At 46.8% G+C, this 22,159-nt stretch overlaps 13 non-coding genes and 1 pseudogene across 13 annotated transcripts; all 14 read left to right on the top strand.

Annotated features, from left to right (window-relative positions):
• The first annotated feature begins 85 nt into the window (after positions 1–85).
• LOC142280749 (U2 spliceosomal RNA) lies at positions 86–276 on the top strand. The gene has a single exon (XR_012742945.1). It is a non-coding gene; the product is annotated as a U2 spliceosomal RNA (small nuclear RNA).
• Positions 277–1,663: 1,387 nt separating this feature from the next.
• LOC142280750 (U2 spliceosomal RNA) lies at positions 1,664–1,854 on the top strand. Its single transcript, XR_012742946.1, has one exon. It is a non-coding gene; the product is annotated as a U2 spliceosomal RNA (small nuclear RNA).
• A 1,388-nt stretch (positions 1,855–3,242) lies between these two features.
• On the top strand, positions 3,243–3,433 carry LOC142280751 (U2 spliceosomal RNA). Its single transcript, XR_012742947.1, has one exon. It is a non-coding gene; the product is annotated as a U2 spliceosomal RNA (small nuclear RNA).
• A 1,387-nt stretch (positions 3,434–4,820) lies between these two features.
• LOC142280843 (U2 spliceosomal RNA) lies at positions 4,821–4,965 on the top strand (annotated as a pseudogene).
• Positions 4,966–5,642: 677 nt separating this feature from the next.
• LOC142280833 (U2 spliceosomal RNA) lies at positions 5,643–5,840 on the top strand. Its single transcript, XR_012743023.1, has one exon. It is a non-coding gene; the product is annotated as a U2 spliceosomal RNA (small nuclear RNA).
• Positions 5,841–7,227: 1,387 nt separating this feature from the next.
• Positions 7,228–7,418, top strand: LOC142280753 (U2 spliceosomal RNA). The gene has a single exon (XR_012742948.1). It is a non-coding gene; the product is annotated as a U2 spliceosomal RNA (small nuclear RNA).
• A 1,387-nt stretch (positions 7,419–8,805) lies between these two features.
• LOC142280755 (U2 spliceosomal RNA) lies at positions 8,806–8,996 on the top strand. The gene has a single exon (XR_012742950.1). It is a non-coding gene; the product is annotated as a U2 spliceosomal RNA (small nuclear RNA).
• Positions 8,997–10,383: 1,387 nt separating this feature from the next.
• LOC142280756 (U2 spliceosomal RNA) lies at positions 10,384–10,574 on the top strand. Its single transcript, XR_012742951.1, has one exon. It is a non-coding gene; the product is annotated as a U2 spliceosomal RNA (small nuclear RNA).
• Positions 10,575–11,961: 1,387 nt separating this feature from the next.
• Positions 11,962–12,152, top strand: LOC142280757 (U2 spliceosomal RNA). The gene has a single exon (XR_012742952.1). It is a non-coding gene; the product is annotated as a U2 spliceosomal RNA (small nuclear RNA).
• A 1,387-nt stretch (positions 12,153–13,539) lies between these two features.
• LOC142280758 (U2 spliceosomal RNA) lies at positions 13,540–13,730 on the top strand. Its single transcript, XR_012742953.1, has one exon. It is a non-coding gene; the product is annotated as a U2 spliceosomal RNA (small nuclear RNA).
• Positions 13,731–15,117: 1,387 nt separating this feature from the next.
• Positions 15,118–15,308, top strand: LOC142280759 (U2 spliceosomal RNA). The gene has a single exon (XR_012742954.1). It is a non-coding gene; the product is annotated as a U2 spliceosomal RNA (small nuclear RNA).
• Positions 15,309–16,695: 1,387 nt separating this feature from the next.
• LOC142280760 (U2 spliceosomal RNA) lies at positions 16,696–16,886 on the top strand. Its single transcript, XR_012742955.1, has one exon. It is a non-coding gene; the product is annotated as a U2 spliceosomal RNA (small nuclear RNA).
• A 1,387-nt stretch (positions 16,887–18,273) lies between these two features.
• LOC142280761 (U2 spliceosomal RNA) lies at positions 18,274–18,464 on the top strand. The gene has a single exon (XR_012742956.1). It is a non-coding gene; the product is annotated as a U2 spliceosomal RNA (small nuclear RNA).
• Positions 18,465–20,649: 2,185 nt separating this feature from the next.
• LOC142280835 (U2 spliceosomal RNA) lies at positions 20,650–20,845 on the top strand. Its single transcript, XR_012743025.1, has one exon. It is a non-coding gene; the product is annotated as a U2 spliceosomal RNA (small nuclear RNA).
• The last annotated feature ends 1,314 nt before the right edge of the window (positions 20,846–22,159 follow it).

Below are 22,159 nucleotides of genomic sequence, written 5' to 3' on the forward strand. Positions count from 1 at the left end.
GGGTTTGTCTCCCTCTCGCTCTCTCTCCCTAAGATGTGTCCGGCATAGGCCAGGGTGCCACTCGAGGCCCAAACCAATTCTGGTTATCGCTTCTCGGCCTTTTGGCTAAGATCAAGTGTAGTATCTGTTCTTATCAGTTTAATATCTGATACGTCCCCTATCTGGGGACCATATATTAAATGGATTTTTAGAACAGGGAGATGGAAAAAGAGCTTGCTCTGTCCACTCCACGCATTGACCTGGTATTGCAGTACCTCCAGGAACGGTGCACCCCTTCTTAACCCAGTTTCCAAAAGCAGAACTCAATTCACCTGATTCATATTAGCCCGATTTAATGAATTGGAAGAAAGCATACGTCTTCATATGCACCTCAATTTGGCCCATTCACTTTTCACACTTCCTCCTTTTGTTTTTTATCTTTCACACTTTTGACTTTCTTTATTCATCCAAATAGCAAACTCATCACCACTCAACCTGACCAACTCGGCTATGTCCCCGTGCTGCAGTTCTCTGTCTTATCTAGATCATTTGCAATTGAATGGAATAGATCCCTTTTGGACAAAGTGGATTCACCTGCTGCTGCAGTGACCACAGGTGTGATAACATCTAGAATTGGCATCTGGTGCGATCTCTCCGCTTCCACTCCAAAGAAAGTTACCTGTTTATTCCTATCATGCATTGGTTTTTGGGGTTTTCTTTGAGTAATGATGATCTCTTTAGTAGTCTGTTGGCGCCCTCTCCTGGAGGAATAGTTTGCTTGCTCTTGGACATTCTAAAAGAGAGGTCATGATAGACATTGAGCTTCTGAGCTCAATTGGGGACAGTCATGGGTGATGAATGTTTGCAACCTACTGCGAAGCCTCATACCGCAATATAAGGAACGTCAAATACTAAGAAAGGGCGGCCTATGAAAGAATTACTACTTTCAATAAGTACACTTAAACGGCTAATTGGGAATAGAAAAACTGTAAAAAGCCCTCTGAGAAAGCCCCCCTCTAACCTTTGATAGTAAGCTTTTCTGTAGTCTGCCTGTTGATGTATTTTCCGTTTGAACTGTGCACAACATGAAGAGACGGAACACTGGCGGCTTGTCACAATGCCCCCCGATGACATCACAATAGCGCTGCTGCCTAGAAAACAAGCTGCGCAGAAGAAGTTGTTCTTTGGGTGGGAGGGTGGGCTAGTGGAAGGAGGGGGCAATTTCTTTTTTTCCCGGGTGGTAGGGGGATGACAGGAGAAGGGAAGCGGGTGGTGAGAAAGGTACAGAGGGCAGGGTTTGGGGGCTGGGAAGGAAAGGGAAAAGATTAGGGTTTGGGGATGATGAAAGGGCTTTCTACGGGTAAGGATGGCAAAGGGTGGCAGTGACGGAAAGTCAGGCAACCTGTCCTGTCCGTCTTTTTGTATCGTGAATTGGAAAGACTGCAAGGGGGAGGGGAGTTGCTTGCGCCCTAAAGGAGGAGTTATTCAGATTCATTGCAGTGGGCGGCGGCTGCAAAACGCACCATTCTTCTTGTTTTGGCTCTGCAAAGCAGCCTTTTCAAGGGTTGGCTTGGGTGACAAAATGTCTTGTGTAGGCGTGGGTTTGTCTCCCTCTCGCTCTCTCTCCCTAAGATGTGTCCGGCATAGGCCAGGGTGCCACTCGAGGCCCAAACCAATTCTGGTTATCGCTTCTCGGCCTTTTGGCTAAGATCAAGTGTAGTATCTGTTCTTATCAGTTTAATATCTGATACGTCCCCTATCTGGGGACCATATATTAAATGGATTTTTAGAACAGGGAGATGGAAAAAGAGCTTGCTCTGTCCACTCCACGCATTGACCTGGTATTGCAGTACCTCCAGGAACGGTGCACCCCTTCTTAACCCAGTTTCCAAAAGCAGAACTCAATTCACCTGATTCATATTAGCCCGATTTAATGAATTGGAAGAAAGCATACGTCTTCATATGCACCTCAATTTGGCCCATTCACTTTTCACACTTCCTCCTTTTGTTTTTTATCTTTCACACTTTTGACTTTCTTTATTCATCCAAATAGCAAACTCATCACCACTCAACCTGACCAACTCGGCTATGTCCCCGTGCTGCAGTTCTCTGTCTTATCTAGATCATTTGCAATTGAATGGAATAGATCCCTTTTGGACAAAGTGGATTCACCTGCTGCTGCAGTGACCACAGGTGTGATAACATCTAGAATTGGCATCTGGTGCGATCTCTCCGCTTCCACTCCAAAGAAAGTTACCTGTTTATTCCTATCATGCATTGGTTTTTGGGGTTTTCTTTGAGTAATGATGATCTCTTTAGTAGTCTGTTGGCGCCCTCTCCTGGAGGAATAGTTTGCTTGCTCTTGGACATTCTAAAAGAGAGGTCATGATAGACATTGAGCTTCTGAGCTCAATTGGGGACAGTCATGGGTGATGAATGTTTGCAACCTACTGCGAAGCCTCATACCGCAATATAAGGAACGTCAAATACTAAGAAAGGGCGGCCTATGAAAGAATTACTACTTTCAATAAGTACACTTAAACGGCTAATTGGGAATAGAAAAACTGTAAAAAGCCCTCTGAGAAAGCCCCCCTCTAACCTTTGATAGTAAGCTTTTCTGTAGTCTGCCTGTTGATGTATTTTCCGTTTGAACTGTGCACAACATGAAGAGACGGAACACTGGCGGCTTGTCACAATGCCCCCCGATGACATCACAATAGCGCTGCTGCCTAGAAAACAAGCTGCGCAGAAGAAGTTGTTCTTTGGGTGGGAGGGTGGGCTAGTGGAAGGAGGGGGCAATCTCTTTTTTTTCCCGGGTGGTAGGGGGATGACAGGAGAAGGGAAGCGGGTGGTGAGAAAGGTACAGAGGGCAGGGTTTGGGGGCTGGGAAGGAAAGGGAAAAGATTAGGGTTTGGGGATGATGAAAGGGCTTTCTACGGGTAAGGATGGCAAAGGGTGGCAGTGACGGAAAGTCAGGCAACCTGTCCTGTCCGTCTTTTTGTATCGTGAATTGGAAAGACTGCAAGGGGGAGGGGAGTTGCTTGCGCCCTAAAGGAGGAGTTATTCAGATTCATTGCAGTGGGCGGCGGCTGCAAAACGCACCATTCTTCTTGTTTTGGCTCTGCAAAGCAGCCTTTTCAAGGGTTGGCTTGGGTGACAAAATGTCTTGTGTAGGCGTGGGTTTGTCTCCCTCTCGCTCTCTCTCCCTAAGATGTGTCCGGCATAGGCCAGGGTGCCACTCGAGGCCCAAACCAATTCTGGTTATCGCTTCTCGGCCTTTTGGCTAAGATCAAGTGTAGTATCTGTTCTTATCAGTTTAATATCTGATACGTCCCCTATCTGGGGACCATATATTAAATGGATTTTTAGAACAGGGAGATGGAAAAAGAGCTTGCTCTGTCCACTCCACGCATTGACCTGGTATTGCAGTACCTCCAGGAACGGTGCACCCCTTCTTAACCCAGTTTCCAAAAGCAGAACTCAATTCACCTGATTCATATTAGCCCGATTTAATGAATTGGAAGAAAGCATACGTCTTCATATGCACCTCAATTTGGCCCATTCACTTTTCACACTTCCTCCTTTTGTTTTTTATCTTTCACACTTTTGACTTTCTTTATTCATCCAAATAGCAAACTCATCACCACTCAACCTGACCAACTCGGCTATGTCCCCGTGCTGCAGTTCTCTGTCTTATCTAGATCATTTGCAATTGAATGGAATAGATCCCTTTTGGACAAAGTGGATTCACCTGCTGCTGCAGTGACCACAGGTGTGATAACATCTAGAATTGGCATCTGGTGCGATCTCTCCGCTTCCACTCCAAAGAAAGTTACCTGTTTATTCCTATCATGCATTGGTTTTTGGGGTTTTCTTTGAGTAATGATGATCTCTTTAGTAGTCTGTTGGCGCCCTCTCCTGGAGGAATAGTTTGCTTGCTCTTGGACATTCTAAAAGAGAGGTCATGATAGACATTGAGCTTCTGAGCTCAATTGGGGACAGTCATGGGTGATGAATGTTTGCAACCTACTGCGAAGCCTCATACCGCAATATAAGGAACGTCAAATACTAAGAAAGGGCGGCCTATGAAAGAATTACTACTTTCAATAAGTACACTTAAACGGCTAATTGGGAATAGAAAAACTGTAAAAAGCCCTCTGAGAAAGCCCCCCTCTAACCTTTGATAGTAAGCTTTTCTGTAGTCTGCCTGTTGATGTATTTTCCGTTTGAACTGTGCACAACATGAAGAGACGGAACACTGGCGGCTTGTCACAATGCCCCCCGATGACATCACAATAGCGCTGCTGCCTAGAAAACAAGCTGCGCAGAAGAAGTTGTTCTTTGGGTGGGAGGGTGGGCTAGTGGAAGGAGGGGGCAATCTCTTTTTTTCCCGGGTGGTAGGGGGATGACAGGAGAAGGGAAGCGGGTGGTGAGAAAGGTACAGAGGGCAGGGTTTGGGGGCTGGGAAGGAAAGGGAAAAGATTAGGGTTTGGGGATGATGAAAGGGCTTTCTACGGGTAAGGATGGCAAAGGGTGGCAGTGACGGAAAGTCAGGCAACCTGTCCTGTCCGTCTTTTTGTATCGTGAATTGGAAAGACTGCAAGGGGGAGGGGAGTTGCTTGCGCCCTAAAGGAGGAGTTATTCAGATTCATTGCAGTGGGCGGCGGCTGCAAAACGCACCATTCTTCTTGTTTTGGCTCTGCAAAGCAGCCTTTTCAAGGGTTGGCTTGGGTGACAAAATGTCTTGTGTAGGCGTGGGTTTGTCTCCCTCTCGCTCTCTCTCCCTAAGATGTGTCCGGCATAGGCCAGGGTGCCACTCGAGGCCCAAACCAATTCTGGTTATCGCTTCTCGGCCTTTTGGCTAAGATCAAGTGTAGTATTTTGGCTAAGATCAAGTGTAGTGTTGTTCGAAGAGGTGGTTTAAGCTCCAGGCCACCTTAGTACAATGATACAATGCACACTGGAAGGTTACGCTTGCTAGTACTCTGGGTGGATAGTATATTCATCTAGAGGAAAACATGGCCCTACCAGGATCGAGGCTATTAGACTGAGTAAGGGTGGGGGGCTATGGTACAACGTGCCCCAGGACTGACGACCCTGGAGTGAGTCTGAGCTTGCTGGCTTGGGACCCCGGCAAGCCTTGGGCTCTGTAGCACACCGTACCTTGCCTTTTCATACTTTTTGAGCATATTACCCTATCCCGGCCTTCTGGCTAGGAAGGGAAATTTTTATAATCCCGGTCGGAGGTCTGGTCAGCTTTGGGCTGAGAAACTAACACCCGGTTGGAGGTCCGGGTCAGCTTCGGCTGAGAAACCAACACCCGGTTGGAGGTCTGGGTCAGCTTCGGCTGAGAAACCAACACCCGGTTGGAGATCCGGTTAGCCTTGGGCTGAGAAACCAACACCGGTTGACGGTCCGGGCAGTCTCGGCTGCGAAACCAACGACTAGTAGCTCCCTACTCCACTTGGGTAAGATGCCTCGGTGGACGCTGGGAGCAACAACAAGGCTCAACCAGGCTTCGGCTTGGGGGAGCACCGAAGATCCCTGACCCTCGCTGTGGCCTTCTGGCTCGGAGGGACGGGGTTGATTTTTGGGGATCCTCTTCTCACGGAGGGGTCCACACGAATCCTAGCCTTTGCACTGTTTTTGGTGTGACTTCGGTCATGCATTTTTGCGGTGCTTTGGAAAGCTTCATTAAATCAAAAAAATCTGTTCTTATCAGTTTAATATCTGATACGTCCCCTATCTGGGGACCATATATTAAATGGATTTTTAGAACAGGGAGATGGAAAAAGAGCTTGCTCTGTCCACTCCACGCATTGACCTGGTATTGCAGTACCTCCAGGAACGGTGCACCCCTTCTTAACCCAGTTTCCAAAAGCAGAACTCAATTCACCTGATTCATATTAGCCCGATTTAATGAATTGGAAGAAAGCATACGTCTTCATATGCACCTCAATTTGGCCCATTCACTTTTCACACTTCCTCCTTTTGTTTTTTATCTTTCACACTTTTGACTTTCTTTATTCATCCAAATAGCAAACTCATCACCACTCAACCTGACCAACTCGGCTATGTCCCCGTGCTGCAGTTCTCTGTCTTATCTAGATCATTTGCAATTGAATGGAATAGATCCCTTTTGGACAAAGTGGATTCACCTGCTGCTGCAGTGACCACAGGTGTGATAACATCTAGAATTGGCATCTGGTGCGATCTCTCCGCTTCCACTCCAAAGAAAGTTACCTGTTTATTCCTATCATGCATTGGTTTTTGGGGTTTTCTTTGAGTAATGATGATCTCTTTAGTAGTCTGTTGGCGCCCTCTCCTGGAGGAATAGTTTGCTTGCTCTTGGACATTCTAAAAGAGAGGTCATGATAGACATTGAGCTTCTGAGCTCAATTGGGGACAGTCATGGGTGATGAATGTTTGCAACCTACTGCGAAGCCTCATACCGCAATATAAGGAACGTCAAATACTAAGAAAGGGCGGCCTATGAAAGAATTACTACTTTCAATAAGTACACTTAAACGGCTAATTGGGAATAGAAAAACTGTAAAAAGCCCTCTGAGAAAGCCCCCCTCTAACCTTTGATAGTAAGCTTTTCTGTAGTCTGCCTGTTGATGTATTTTCCGTTTGAACTGTGCACAACATGAAGAGACGGAACACTGGCGGCTTGTCACAATGCCCCCCGATGACATCACAATAGCGCTGCTGCCTAGAAAACAAGCTGCGCAGAAGAAGTTGTTCTTTGGGTGGGAGGGTGGGCTAGTGGAAGGAGGGGGCAATCTCTTTTTTTCCCGGGTGGTAGGGGGATGACAGGAGAAGGGAAGCGGGTGGTGAGAAAGGTACAGAGGGCAGGGTTTGGGGGCTGGGAAGGAAAGGGAAAAGATTAGGGTTTGGGGATGATGAAAGGGCTTTCTACGGGTAAGGATGGCAAAGGGTGGCAGTGACGGAAAGTCAGGCAACCTGTCCTGTCCGTCTTTTTGTATCGTGAATTGGAAAGACTGCAAGGGGGAGGGGAGTTGCTTGCGCCCTAAAGGAGGAGTTATTCAGATTCATTGCAGTGGGCGGCGGCTGCAAAACGCACCATTCTTCTTGTTTTGGCTCTGCAAAGCAGCCTTTTCAAGGGTTGGCTTGGGTGACAAAATGTCTTGTGTAGGCGTGGGTTTGTCTCCCTCTCGCTCTCTCTCCCTAAGATGTGTCCGGCATAGGCCAGGGTGCCACTCGAGGCCCAAACCAATTCTGGTTATCGCTTCTCGGCCTTTTGGCTAAGATCAAGTGTAGTATCTGTTCTTATCAGTTTAATATCTGATACGTCCCCTATCTGGGGACCATATATTAAATGGATTTTTAGAACAGGGAGATGGAAAAAGAGCTTGCTCTGTCCACTCCACGCATTGACCTGGTATTGCAGTACCTCCAGGAACGGTGCACCCCTTCTTAACCCAGTTTCCAAAAGCAGAACTCAATTCACCTGATTCATATTAGCCCGATTTAATGAATTGGAAGAAAGCATACGTCTTCATATGCACCTCAATTTGGCCCATTCACTTTTCACACTTCCTCCTTTTGTTTTTTATCTTTCACACTTTTGACTTTCTTTATTCATCCAAATAGCAAACTCATCACCACTCAACCTGACCAACTCGGCTATGTCCCCGTGCTGCAGTTCTCTGTCTTATCTAGATCATTTGCAATTGAATGGAATAGATCCCTTTTGGACAAAGTGGATTCACCTGCTGCTGCAGTGACCACAGGTGTGATAACATCTAGAATTGGCATCTGGTGCGATCTCTCCGCTTCCACTCCAAAGAAAGTTACCTGTTTATTCCTATCATGCATTGGTTTTTGGGGTTTTCTTTGAGTAATGATGATCTCTTTAGTAGTCTGTTGGCGCCCTCTCCTGGAGGAATAGTTTGCTTGCTCTTGGACATTCTAAAAGAGAGGTCATGATAGACATTGAGCTTCTGAGCTCAATTGGGGACAGTCATGGGTGATGAATGTTTGCAACCTACTGCGAAGCCTCATACCGCAATATAAGGAACGTCAAATACTAAGAAAGGGCGGCCTATGAAAGAATTACTACTTTCAATAAGTACACTTAAACGGCTAATTGGGAATAGAAAAACTGTAAAAAGCCCTCTGAGAAAGCCCCCCTCTAACCTTTGATAGTAAGCTTTTCTGTAGTCTGCCTGTTGATGTATTTTCCGTTTGAACTGTGCACAACATGAAGAGACGGAACACTGGCGGCTTGTCACAATGCCCCCCGATGACATCACAATAGCGCTGCTGCCTAGAAAACAAGCTGCGCAGAAGAAGTTGTTCTTTGGGTGGGAGGGTGGGCTAGTGGAAGGAGGGGGCAATCTCTTTTTTTCCCGGGTGGTAGGGGGATGACAGGAGAAGGGAAGCGGGTGGTGAGAAAGGTACAGAGGGCAGGGTTTGGGGGCTGGGAAGGAAAGGGAAAAGATTAGGGTTTGGGGATGATGAAAGGGCTTTCTACGGGTAAGGATGGCAAAGGGTGGCAGTGACGGAAAGTCAGGCAACCTGTCCTGTCCGTCTTTTTGTATCGTGAATTGGAAAGACTGCAAGGGGGAGGGGAGTTGCTTGCGCCCTAAAGGAGGAGTTATTCAGATTCATTGCAGTGGGCGGCGGCTGCAAAACGCACCATTCTTCTTGTTTTGGCTCTGCAAAGCAGCCTTTTCAAGGGTTGGCTTGGGTGACAAAATGTCTTGTGTAGGCGTGGGTTTGTCTCCCTCTCGCTCTCTCTCCCTAAGATGTGTCCGGCATAGGCCAGGGTGCCACTCGAGGCCCAAACCAATTCTGGTTATCGCTTCTCGGCCTTTTGGCTAAGATCAAGTGTAGTATCTGTTCTTATCAGTTTAATATCTGATACGTCCCCTATCTGGGGACCATATATTAAATGGATTTTTAGAACAGGGAGATGGAAAAAGAGCTTGCTCTGTCCACTCCACGCATTGACCTGGTATTGCAGTACCTCCAGGAACGGTGCACCCCTTCTTAACCCAGTTTCCAAAAGCAGAACTCAATTCACCTGATTCATATTAGCCCGATTTAATGAATTGGAAGAAAGCATACGTCTTCATATGCACCTCAATTTGGCCCATTCACTTTTCACACTTCCTCCTTTTGTTTTTTATCTTTCACACTTTTGACTTTCTTTATTCATCCAAATAGCAAACTCATCACCACTCAACCTGACCAACTCGGCTATGTCCCCGTGCTGCAGTTCTCTGTCTTATCTAGATCATTTGCAATTGAATGGAATAGATCCCTTTTGGACAAAGTGGATTCACCTGCTGCTGCAGTGACCACAGGTGTGATAACATCTAGAATTGGCATCTGGTGCGATCTCTCCGCTTCCACTCCAAAGAAAGTTACCTGTTTATTCCTATCATGCATTGGTTTTTGGGGTTTTCTTTGAGTAATGATGATCTCTTTAGTAGTCTGTTGGCGCCCTCTCCTGGAGGAATAGTTTGCTTGCTCTTGGACATTCTAAAAGAGAGGTCATGATAGACATTGAGCTTCTGAGCTCAATTGGGGACAGTCATGGGTGATGAATGTTTGCAACCTACTGCGAAGCCTCATACCGCAATATAAGGAACGTCAAATACTAAGAAAGGGCGGCCTATGAAAGAATTACTACTTTCAATAAGTACACTTAAACGGCTAATTGGGAATAGAAAAACTGTAAAAAGCCCTCTGAGAAAGCCCCCCTCTAACCTTTGATAGTAAGCTTTTCTGTAGTCTGCCTGTTGATGTATTTTCCGTTTGAACTGTGCACAACATGAAGAGACGGAACACTGGCGGCTTGTCACAATGCCCCCCGATGACATCACAATAGCGCTGCTGCCTAGAAAACAAGCTGCGCAGAAGAAGTTGTTCTTTGGGTGGGAGGGTGGGCTAGTGGAAGGAGGGGGCAATCTCTTTTTTTCCCGGGTGGTAGGGGGATGACAGGAGAAGGGAAGCGGGTGGTGAGAAAGGTACAGAGGGCAGGGTTTGGGGGCTGGGAAGGAAAGGGAAAAGATTAGGGTTTGGGGATGATGAAAGGGCTTTCTACGGGTAAGGATGGCAAAGGGTGGCAGTGACGGAAAGTCAGGCAACCTGTCCTGTCCGTCTTTTTGTATCGTGAATTGGAAAGACTGCAAGGGGGAGGGGAGTTGCTTGCGCCCTAAAGGAGGAGTTATTCAGATTCATTGCAGTGGGCGGCGGCTGCAAAACGCACCATTCTTCTTGTTTTGGCTCTGCAAAGCAGCCTTTTCAAGGGTTGGCTTGGGTGACAAAATGTCTTGTGTAGGCGTGGGTTTGTCTCCCTCTCGCTCTCTCTCCCTAAGATGTGTCCGGCATAGGCCAGGGTGCCACTCGAGGCCCAAACCAATTCTGGTTATCGCTTCTCGGCCTTTTGGCTAAGATCAAGTGTAGTATCTGTTCTTATCAGTTTAATATCTGATACGTCCCCTATCTGGGGACCATATATTAAATGGATTTTTAGAACAGGGAGATGGAAAAAGAGCTTGCTCTGTCCACTCCACGCATTGACCTGGTATTGCAGTACCTCCAGGAACGGTGCACCCCTTCTTAACCCAGTTTCCAAAAGCAGAACTCAATTCACCTGATTCATATTAGCCCGATTTAATGAATTGGAAGAAAGCATACGTCTTCATATGCACCTCAATTTGGCCCATTCACTTTTCACACTTCCTCCTTTTGTTTTTTATCTTTCACACTTTTGACTTTCTTTATTCATCCAAATAGCAAACTCATCACCACTCAACCTGACCAACTCGGCTATGTCCCCGTGCTGCAGTTCTCTGTCTTATCTAGATCATTTGCAATTGAATGGAATAGATCCCTTTTGGACAAAGTGGATTCACCTGCTGCTGCAGTGACCACAGGTGTGATAACATCTAGAATTGGCATCTGGTGCGATCTCTCCGCTTCCACTCCAAAGAAAGTTACCTGTTTATTCCTATCATGCATTGGTTTTTGGGGTTTTCTTTGAGTAATGATGATCTCTTTAGTAGTCTGTTGGCGCCCTCTCCTGGAGGAATAGTTTGCTTGCTCTTGGACATTCTAAAAGAGAGGTCATGATAGACATTGAGCTTCTGAGCTCAATTGGGGACAGTCATGGGTGATGAATGTTTGCAACCTACTGCGAAGCCTCATACCGCAATATAAGGAACGTCAAATACTAAGAAAGGGCGGCCTATGAAAGAATTACTACTTTCAATAAGTACACTTAAACGGCTAATTGGGAATAGAAAAACTGTAAAAAGCCCTCTGAGAAAGCCCCCCTCTAACCTTTGATAGTAAGCTTTTCTGTAGTCTGCCTGTTGATGTATTTTCCGTTTGAACTGTGCACAACATGAAGAGACGGAACACTGGCGGCTTGTCACAATGCCCCCCGATGACATCACAATAGCGCTGCTGCCTAGAAAACAAGCTGCGCAGAAGAAGTTGTTCTTTGGGTGGGAGGGTGGGCTAGTGGAAGGAGGGGGCAATCTCTTTTTTTCCCGGGTGGTAGGGGGATGACAGGAGAAGGGAAGCGGGTGGTGAGAAAGGTACAGAGGGCAGGGTTTGGGGGCTGGGAAGGAAAGGGAAAAGATTAGGGTTTGGGGATGATGAAAGGGCTTTCTACGGGTAAGGATGGCAAAGGGTGGCAGTGACGGAAAGTCAGGCAACCTGTCCTGTCCGTCTTTTTGTATCGTGAATTGGAAAGACTGCAAGGGGGAGGGGAGTTGCTTGCGCCCTAAAGGAGGAGTTATTCAGATTCATTGCAGTGGGCGGCGGCTGCAAAACGCACCATTCTTCTTGTTTTGGCTCTGCAAAGCAGCCTTTTCAAGGGTTGGCTTGGGTGACAAAATGTCTTGTGTAGGCGTGGGTTTGTCTCCCTCTCGCTCTCTCTCCCTAAGATGTGTCCGGCATAGGCCAGGGTGCCACTCGAGGCCCAAACCAATTCTGGTTATCGCTTCTCGGCCTTTTGGCTAAGATCAAGTGTAGTATCTGTTCTTATCAGTTTAATATCTGATACGTCCCCTATCTGGGGACCATATATTAAATGGATTTTTAGAACAGGGAGATGGAAAAAGAGCTTGCTCTGTCCACTCCACGCATTGACCTGGTATTGCAGTACCTCCAGGAACGGTGCACCCCTTCTTAACCCAGTTTCCAAAAGCAGAACTCAATTCACCTGATTCATATTAGCCCGATTTAATGAATTGGAAGAAAGCATACGTCTTCATATGCACCTCAATTTGGCCCATTCACTTTTCACACTTCCTCCTTTTGTTTTTTATCTTTCACACTTTTGACTTTCTTTATTCATCCAAATAGCAAACTCATCACCACTCAACCTGACCAACTCGGCTATGTCCCCGTGCTGCAGTTCTCTGTCTTATCTAGATCATTTGCAATTGAATGGAATAGATCCCTTTTGGACAAAGTGGATTCACCTGCTGCTGCAGTGACCACAGGTGTGATAACATCTAGAATTGGCATCTGGTGCGATCTCTCCGCTTCCACTCCAAAGAAAGTTACCTGTTTATTCCTATCATGCATTGGTTTTTGGGGTTTTCTTTGAGTAATGATGATCTCTTTAGTAGTCTGTTGGCGCCCTCTCCTGGAGGAATAGTTTGCTTGCTCTTGGACATTCTAAAAGAGAGGTCATGATAGACATTGAGCTTCTGAGCTCAATTGGGGACAGTCATGGGTGATGAATGTTTGCAACCTACTGCGAAGCCTCATACCGCAATATAAGGAACGTCAAATACTAAGAAAGGGCGGCCTATGAAAGAATTACTACTTTCAATAAGTACACTTAAACGGCTAATTGGGAATAGAAAAACTGTAAAAAGCCCTCTGAGAAAGCCCCCCTCTAACCTTTGATAGTAAGCTTTTCTGTAGTCTGCCTGTTGATGTATTTTCCGTTTGAACTGTGCACAACATGAAGAGACGGAACACTGGCGGCTTGTCACAATGCCCCCCGATGACATCACAATAGCGCTGCTGCCTAGAAAACAAGCTGCGCAGAAGAAGTTGTTCTTTGGGTGGGAGGGTGGGCTAGTGGAAGGAGGGGGCAATCTCTTTTTTTCCCGGGTGGTAGGGGGATGACAGGAGAAGGGAAGCGGGTGGTGAGAAAGGTACAGAGGGCAGGGTTTGGGGGCTGGGAAGGAAAGGGAAAAGATTAGGGTTTGGGGATGATGAAAGGGCTTTCTACGGGTAAGGATGGCAAAGGGTGGCAGTGACGGAAAGTCAGGCAACCTGTCCTGTCCGTCTTTTTGTATCGTGAATTGGAAAGACTGCAAGGGGGAGGGGAGTTGCTTGCGCCCTAAAGGAGGAGTTATTCAGATTCATTGCAGTGGGCGGCGGCTGCAAAACGCACCATTCTTCTTGTTTTGGCTCTGCAAAGCAGCCTTTTCAAGGGTTGGCTTGGGTGACAAAATGTCTTGTGTAGGCGTGGGTTTGTCTCCCTCTCGCTCTCTCTCCCTAAGATGTGTCCGGCATAGGCCAGGGTGCCACTCGAGGCCCAAACCAATTCTGGTTATCGCTTCTCGGCCTTTTGGCTAAGATCAAGTGTAGTATCTGTTCTTATCAGTTTAATATCTGATACGTCCCCTATCTGGGGACCATATATTAAATGGATTTTTAGAACAGGGAGATGGAAAAAGAGCTTGCTCTGTCCACTCCACGCATTGACCTGGTATTGCAGTACCTCCAGGAACGGTGCACCCCTTCTTAACCCAGTTTCCAAAAGCAGAACTCAATTCACCTGATTCATATTAGCCCGATTTAATGAATTGGAAGAAAGCATACGTCTTCATATGCACCTCAATTTGGCCCATTCACTTTTCACACTTCCTCCTTTTGTTTTTTATCTTTCACACTTTTGACTTTCTTTATTCATCCAAATAGCAAACTCATCACCACTCAACCTGACCAACTCGGCTATGTCCCCGTGCTGCAGTTCTCTGTCTTATCTAGATCATTTGCAATTGAATGGAATAGATCCCTTTTGGACAAAGTGGATTCACCTGCTGCTGCAGTGACCACAGGTGTGATAACATCTAGAATTGGCATCTGGTGCGATCTCTCCGCTTCCACTCCAAAGAAAGTTACCTGTTTATTCCTATCATGCATTGGTTTTTGGGGTTTTCTTTGAGTAATGATGATCTCTTTAGTAGTCTGTTGGCGCCCTCTCCTGGAGGAATAGTTTGCTTGCTCTTGGACATTCTAAAAGAGAGGTCATGATAGACATTGAGCTTCTGAGCTCAATTGGGGACAGTCATGGGTGATGAATGTTTGCAACCTACTGCGAAGCCTCATACCGCAATATAAGGAACGTCAAATACTAAGAAAGGGCGGCCTATGAAAGAATTACTACTTTCAATAAGTACACTTAAACGGCTAATTGGGAATAGAAAAACTGTAAAAAGCCCTCTGAGAAAGCCCCCCTCTAACCTTTGATAGTAAGCTTTTCTGTAGTCTGCCTGTTGATGTATTTTCCGTTTGAACTGTGCACAACATGAAGAGACGGAACACTGGCGGCTTGTCACAATGCCCCCCGATGACATCACAATAGCGCTGCTGCCTAGAAAACAAGCTGCGCAGAAGAAGTTGTTCTTTGGGTGGGAGGGTGGGCTAGTGGAAGGAGGGGGCAATCTCTTTTTTTCCCGGGTGGTAGGGGGATGACAGGAGAAGGGAAGCGGGTGGTGAGAAAGGTACAGAGGGCAGGGTTTGGGGGCTGGGAAGGAAAGGGAAAAGATTAGGGTTTGGGGATGATGAAAGGGCTTTCTACGGGTAAGGATGGCAAAGGGTGGCAGTGACGGAAAGTCAGGCAACCTGTCCTGTCCGTCTTTTTGTATCGTGAATTGGAAAGACTGCAAGGGGGAGGGGAGTTGCTTGCGCCCTAAAGGAGGAGTTATTCAGATTCATTGCAGTGGGCGGCGGCTGCAAAACGCACCATTCTTCTTGTTTTGGCTCTGCAAAGCAGCCTTTTCAAGGGTTGGCTTGGGTGACAAAATGTCTTGTGTAGGCGTGGGTTTGTCTCCCTCTCGCTCTCTCTCCCTAAGATGTGTCCGGCATAGGCCAGGGTGCCACTCGAGGCCCAAACCAATTCTGGTTATCGCTTCTCGGCCTTTTGGCTAAGATCAAGTGTAGTATCTGTTCTTATCAGTTTAATATCTGATACGTCCCCTATCTGGGGACCATATATTAAATGGATTTTTAGAACAGGGAGATGGAAAAAGAGCTTGCTCTGTCCACTCCACGCATTGACCTGGTATTGCAGTACCTCCAGGAACGGTGCACCCCTTCTTAACCCAGTTTCCAAAAGCAGAACTCAATTCACCTGATTCATATTAGCCCGATTTAATGAATTGGAAGAAAGCATACGTCTTCATATGCACCTCAATTTGGCCCATTCACTTTTCACACTTCCTCCTTTTGTTTTTTATCTTTCACACTTTTGACTTTCTTTATTCATCCAAATAGCAAACTCATCACCACTCAACCTGACCAACTCGGCTATGTCCCCGTGCTGCAGTTCTCTGTCTTATCTAGATCATTTGCAATTGAATGGAATAGATCCCTTTTGGACAAAGTGGATTCACCTGCTGCTGCAGTGACCACAGGTGTGATAACATCTAGAATTGGCATCTGGTGCGATCTCTCCGCTTCCACTCCAAAGAAAGTTACCTGTTTATTCCTATCATGCATTGGTTTTTGGGGTTTTCTTTGAGTAATGATGATCTCTTTAGTAGTCTGTTGGCGCCCTCTCCTGGAGGAATAGTTTGCTTGCTCTTGGACATTCTAAAAGAGAGGTCATGATAGACATTGAGCTTCTGAGCTCAATTGGGGACAGTCATGGGTGATGAATGTTTGCAACCTACTGCGAAGCCTCATACCGCAATATAAGGAACGTCAAATACTAAGAAAGGGCGGCCTATGAAAGAATTACTACTTTCAATAAGTACACTTAAACGGCTAATTGGGAATAGAAAAACTGTAAAAAGCCCTCTGAGAAAGCCCCCCTCTAACCTTTGATAGTAAGCTTTTCTGTAGTCTGCCTGTTGATGTATTTTCCGTTTGAACTGTGCACAACATGAAGAGACGGAACACTGGCGGCTTGTCACAATGCCCCCCGATGACATCACAATAGCGCTGCTGCCTAGAAAACAAGCTGCGCAGAAGAAGTTGTTCTTTGGGTGGGAGGGTGGGCTAGTGGAAGGAGGGGGCAATCTCTTTTTTTCCCGGGTGGTAGGGGGATGACAGGAGAAGGGAAGCGGGTGGTGAGAAAGGTACAGAGGGCAGGGTTTGGGGGCTGGGAAGGAAAGGGAAAAGATTAGGGTTTGGGGATGATGAAAGGGCTTTCTACGGGTAAGGATGGCAAAGGGTGGCAGTGACGGAAAGTCAGGCAACCTGTCCTGTCCGTCTTTTTGTATCGTGAATTGGAAAGACTGCAAGGGGGAGGGGAGTTGCTTGCGCCCTAAAGGAGGAGTTATTCAGATTCATTGCAGTGGGCGGCGGCTGCAAAACGCACCATTCTTCTTGTTTTGGCTCTGCAAAGCAGCCTTTTCAAGGGTTGGCTTGGGTGACAAAATGTCTTGTGTAGGCGTGGGTTTGTCTCCCTCTCGCTCTCTCTCCCTAAGATGTGTCCGGCATAGGCCAGGGTGCCACTCGAGGCCCAAACCAATTCTGGTTATCGCTTCTCGGCCTTTTGGCTAAGATCAAGTGTAGTATCTGTTCTTATCAGTTTAATATCTGATACGTCCCCTATCTGGGGACCATATATTAAATGGATTTTTAGAACAGGGAGATGGAAAAAGAGCTTGCTCTGTCCACTCCACGCATTGACCTGGTATTGCAGTACCTCCAGGAACGGTGCACCCCTTCTTAACCCAGTTTCCAAAAGCAGAACTCAATTCACCTGATTCATATTAGCCCGATTTAATGAATTGGAAGAAAGCATACGTCTTCATATGCACCTCAATTTGGCCCATTCACTTTTCACACTTCCTCCTTTTGTTTTTTATCTTTCACACTTTTGACTTTCTTTATTCATCCAAATAGCAAACTCATCACCACTCAACCTGACCAACTCGGCTATGTCCCCGTGCTGCAGTTCTCTGTCTTATCTAGATCATTTGCAATTGAATGGAATAGATCCCTTTTGGACAAAGTGGATTCACCTGCTGCTGCAGTGACCACAGGTGTGATAACATCTAGAATTGGCATCTGGTGCGATCTCTCCGCTTCCACTCCAAAGAAAGTTACCTGTTTATTCCTATCATGCATTGGTTTTTGGGGTTTTCTTTGAGTAATGATGATCTCTTTAGTAGTCTGTTGGCGCCCTCTCCTGGAGGAATAGTTTGCTTGCTCTTGGACATTCTAAAAGAGAGGTCATGATAGACATTGAGCTTCTGAGCTCAATTGGGGACAGTCATGGGTGATGAATGTTTGCAACCTACTGCGAAGCCTCATACCGCAATATAAGGAACGTCAAATACTAAGAAAGGGCGGCCTATGAAAGAATTACTACTTTCAATAAGTACACTTAAACGGCTAATTGGGAATAGAAAAACTGTAAAAAGCCCTCTGAGAAAGCCCCCCTCTAACCTTTGATAGTAAGCTTTTCTGTAGTCTGCCTGTTGATGTATTTTCCGTTTGAACTGTGCACAACATGAAGAGACGGAACACTGGCGGCTTGTCACAATGCCCCCCGATGACATCACAATAGCGCTGCTGCCTAGAAAACAAGCTGCGCAGAAGAAGTTGTTCTTTGGGTGGGAGGGTGGGCTAGTGGAAGGAGGGGGCAATCTCTTTTTTTCCCGGGTGGTAGGGGGATGACAGGAGAAGGGAAGCGGGTGGTGAGAAAGGTACAGAGGGCAGGGTTTGGGGGCTGGGAAGGAAAGGGAAAAGATTAGGGTTTGGGGATGATGAAAGGGATTTCTACGGGTAAGGATGGCAAAGGGTGGCAGTGACGGAAAGTCAGGCAACCTGTCCTGTCCGTCTTTTTGTATCGTGAATTGGAAAGACTGCAAGGGGGAGGGGAGTTGCTTGCGCCCTAAAGGAGGAGTTATTCAGATTCATTGCAGTGGGCGGCGGCTGCAAAACGCACCATTCTTCTTGTTTTGGCTCTGCAAAGCAGCCTTTTCAAGGGTTGGCTTGGGTGACAAAATGTCTTGTGTAGGCGTGGGTTTGTCTCCCTCTCGCTCTCTCTCCCTAAGATGTGTCCGGCATAGGCCAGGGTGCCACTCGAGGCCCAAACCAATTCTGGTTATCGCTTCTCGGCCTTTTGGCTAAGATCAAGTGTAGTATCTGTTCTTATCAGTTTAATATCTGATACGTCCCCTATCTGGGGACCATATATTAAATGGATTTTTAGAACAGGGAGATGGAAAAAGAGCTTGCTCTGTCCACTCCACGCATTGACCTGGTATTGCAGTACCTCCAGGAACGGTGCACCCCTTCTTAACCCAGTTTCCAAAAGCAGAACTCAATTCACCTGATTCATATTAGCCCGATTTAATGAATTGGAAGAAAGCATACGTCTTCATATGCACCTCAATTTGGCCCATTCACTTTTCACACTTCCTCCTTTTGTTTTTTATCTTTCACACTTTTGACTTTCTTTATTCATCCAAATAGCAAACTCATCACCACTCAACCTGACCAACTCGGCTATGTCCCCGTGCTGCAGTTCTCTGTCTTATCTAGATCATTTGCAATTGAATGGAATAGATCCCTTTTGGACAAAGTGGATTCACCTGCTGCTGCAGTGACCACAGGTGTGATAACATCTAGAATTGGCATCTGGTGCGATCTCTCCGCTTCCACTCCAAAGAAAGTTACCTGTTTATTCCTATCATGCATTGGTTTTTGGGGTTTTCTTTGAGTAATGATGATCTCTTTAGTAGTCTGTTGGCGCCCTCTCCTGGAGGAATAGTTTGCTTGCTCTTGGACATTCTAAAAGAGAGGTCATGATAGACATTGAGCTTCTGAGCTCAATTGGGGACAGTCATGGGTGATGAATGTTTGCAACCTACTGCGAAGCCTCATACCGCAATATAAGGAACGTCAAATACTAAGAAAGGGCGGCCTATGAAAGAATTACTACTTTCAATAAGTACACTTAAACGGCTAATTGGGAATAGAAAAACTGTAAAAAGCCCTCTGAGAAAGCCCCCCTCTAACCTTTGATAGTAAGCTTTTCTGTAGTCTGCCTGTTGATGTATTTTCCGTTTGAACTGTGCACAACATGAAGAGACGGAACACTGGCGGCTTGTCACAATGCCCCCCGATGACATCACAATAGCGCTGCTGCCTAGAAAACAAGCTGCGCAGAAGAAGTTGTTCTTTGGGTGGGAGGGTGGGCTAGTGGAAGGAGGGGGCAATCTCTTTTTTTCCCGGGTGGTAGGGGGATGACAGGAGAAGGGAAGCGGGTGGTGAGAAAGGTACAGAGGGCAGGGTTTGGGGGCTGGGAAGGAAAGGGAAAAGATTAGGGTTTGGGGATGATGAAAGGGCTTTCTACGGGTAAGGATGGCAAAGGGTGGCAGTGACGGAAAGTCAGGCAACCTGTCCTGTCCGTCTTTTTGTATCGTGAATTGGAAAGACTGCAAGGGGGAGGGGAGTTGCTTGCGCCCTAAAGGAGGAGTTATTCAGATTCATTGCAGTGGGCGGCGGCTGCAAAACGCACCATTCTTCTTGTTTTGGCTCTGCAAAGCAGCCTTTTCAAGGGTTGGCTTGGGTGACAAAATGTCTTGTGTAGGCGTGGGTTTGTCTCCCTCTCGCTCTCTCTCCCTAAGATGTGTCCGGCATAGGCCAGGGTGCCACTCGAGGCCCAAACCAATTCTGGTTATCGCTTCTCGGCCTTTTGGCTAAGATCAAGTGTAGTGTTGTTCGAAGAGGTGGTTTAAGCTCCAGGCCACCTTAGTACAATGATACAATGCACACTGGAAGGTTGCGCTTGCTAGTACTCTGGGTGGATAGTATATTCATCTAGTGGAAAACATGGCCCTACCAGGATCGAGGCTATTAGACTGAGTAAGGATGGGGGGCTATGGTACAACGTGCCCCAGGACTGACGACCCTGGAGTGAGTCTGAGCTTGCTGGCTTGGGACCCCGGCAAGCCTTGGGCTCTGTAGCACACCGTACCTTGCCTTTTCATACTTTTTGAGCATATTACCCTATCCCGGCCTTCTGGCTAGGAAGGGAAATTTTTATAATCCCGGTCGGAGGTCTGGTCAGCTTTGGGCTGAGAAACTAACACCCGGTTGGAGGTCCGGGTCAGCTTCGGCTGAGAAACCAACACCCGGTTGGAGGTCTGGGTCAGCTTCGGCTGAGAAACCAACACCCGGTTGGAGGTCCGGTTAGCCTTGGGCTGAAAAACCAACACCGGTTGACGGTCCGGGCAGTTTCGGCTGCGAAACCAACAACTAGTAGCTCTCTACTCCACTTGGGTAAGATGCCTGGGTGGACGCTGGGAGCAACGACAAGGCTCAACCAGGCTTCGGCTTGGGGGAGCACCGAAGATCCCTGACCCTTGCTGTGGCCTTCTGGCTCGGAGGGACGGGGTTGATTTTTGGGGACCCTCTCCTCACGGTGGGGTCCACACGAATCCTAGCCTTTGCACTGTTTTTGGTGTGACTTCGGTCATGCATTTTTTGTGGTGCTTTGGAAAGCTTCATTAAATCAAAATCTGTTCTTATCAGTTTAATATCTGATACGTCCCCTATCTGGGGACCATATATTAAATGGATTTTTAGAACAGGGAGATGGAAAAAGAGCTTGCTCTGTCCACTCCACGCATTGACCTGGTATTGCAGTACCTCCAGGAACGGTGCACCCCTTCTTAACCCAGTTTCCAAAAGCAGAACTCAATTCACCTGATTCATATTAGCCCGATTTAATGAATTGGAAGAAAGCATACGTCTTCATATGCACCTCAATTTGGCCCATTCACTTTTCACACTTCCTCCTTTTGTTTTTTATCTTTCACACTTTTGACTTTCTTTATTCATCCAAATAGCAAACTCATCACCACTCAACCTGACCAACTCGGCTATGTCCCCGTGCTGCAGTTCTCTGTCTTATCTAGATCATTTGCAATTGAATGGAATAGATCCCTTTTGGACAAAGTGGATTCACCTGCTGCTGCAGTGACCACAGGTGTGATAACATCTAGAATTGGCATCTGGTGCGATCTCTCCGCTTCCACTCCAAAGAAAGTTACCTGTTTATTCCTATCATGCATTGGTTTTTGGGGTTTTCTTTGAGTAATGATGATCTCTTTAGTAGTCTGTTGGCGCCCTCTCCTGGAGGAATAGTTTGCTTGCTCTTGGACATTCTAAAAGAGAGGTCATGATAGACATTGAGCTTCTGAGCTCAATTGGGGACAGTCATGGGTGATGAATGTTTGCAACCTACTGCGAAGCCTCATACCGCAATATAAGGAACGTCAAATACTAAGAAAGGGCGGCCTATGAAAGAATTACTACTTTCAATAAGTACACTTAAACGGCTAATTGGGAATAGAAAAACTGTAAAAAGCCCTCTGAGAAAGCCCCCCTCTAACCTTTGATAGTAAGCTTTTCTGTAGTCTGCCTGTTGATGTATTTTCCGTTTGAACTGTGCACAACATGAAGAGACGGAACACTGGCGGCTTGTCACAATGCCCCCCGATGACATCACAATAGCGCTGCTGCCTAGAAAACAAGCTGCGCAGAAGAAGTTGTTCTTTGGGTGGGAGGGTGGGCTAGTGGAAGGAGGGGGCAATCTCTTTTTTTCCCGGGTGGTAGGGGGATGACAGGAGAAGGGAAGCGGGTGGTGAGAAAGGTACAGAGGGCAGGGTTTGGGGGCTGGGAAGGAAAGGGAAAAGATTAGGGTTTGGGGATGATGAAAGGGCTTTCTACGGGTAAGGATGGCAAAGGGTGGCAGTGACGGAAAGTCAGGCAACCTGTCCTGTCCGTCTTTTTGTATCGTGAATTGGAAAGACTGCAAGGGGGAGGGGAGTTGCTTGCGCCCTAAAGGAGGAGTTATTCAGATTCATTGCAGTGGGCGGCGGCTGCAAAACGCACCATTCTTCTTGTTTTGGCTCTGCAAAGCAGCCTTTTCAAGGGTTGGCTTGGGTGACAAAATGTCTTGTGTAGGCGTGGGTTTGTCTCC

Source organism: Anomaloglossus baeobatrachus, unplaced genomic scaffold (genome assembly GCF_048569485.1).
Source record: "Anomaloglossus baeobatrachus isolate aAnoBae1 unplaced genomic scaffold, aAnoBae1.hap1 Scaffold_463, whole genome shotgun sequence".
Lineage (NCBI taxonomy): Eukaryota > Metazoa > Chordata > Amphibia > Anura > Aromobatidae > Anomaloglossus > Anomaloglossus baeobatrachus.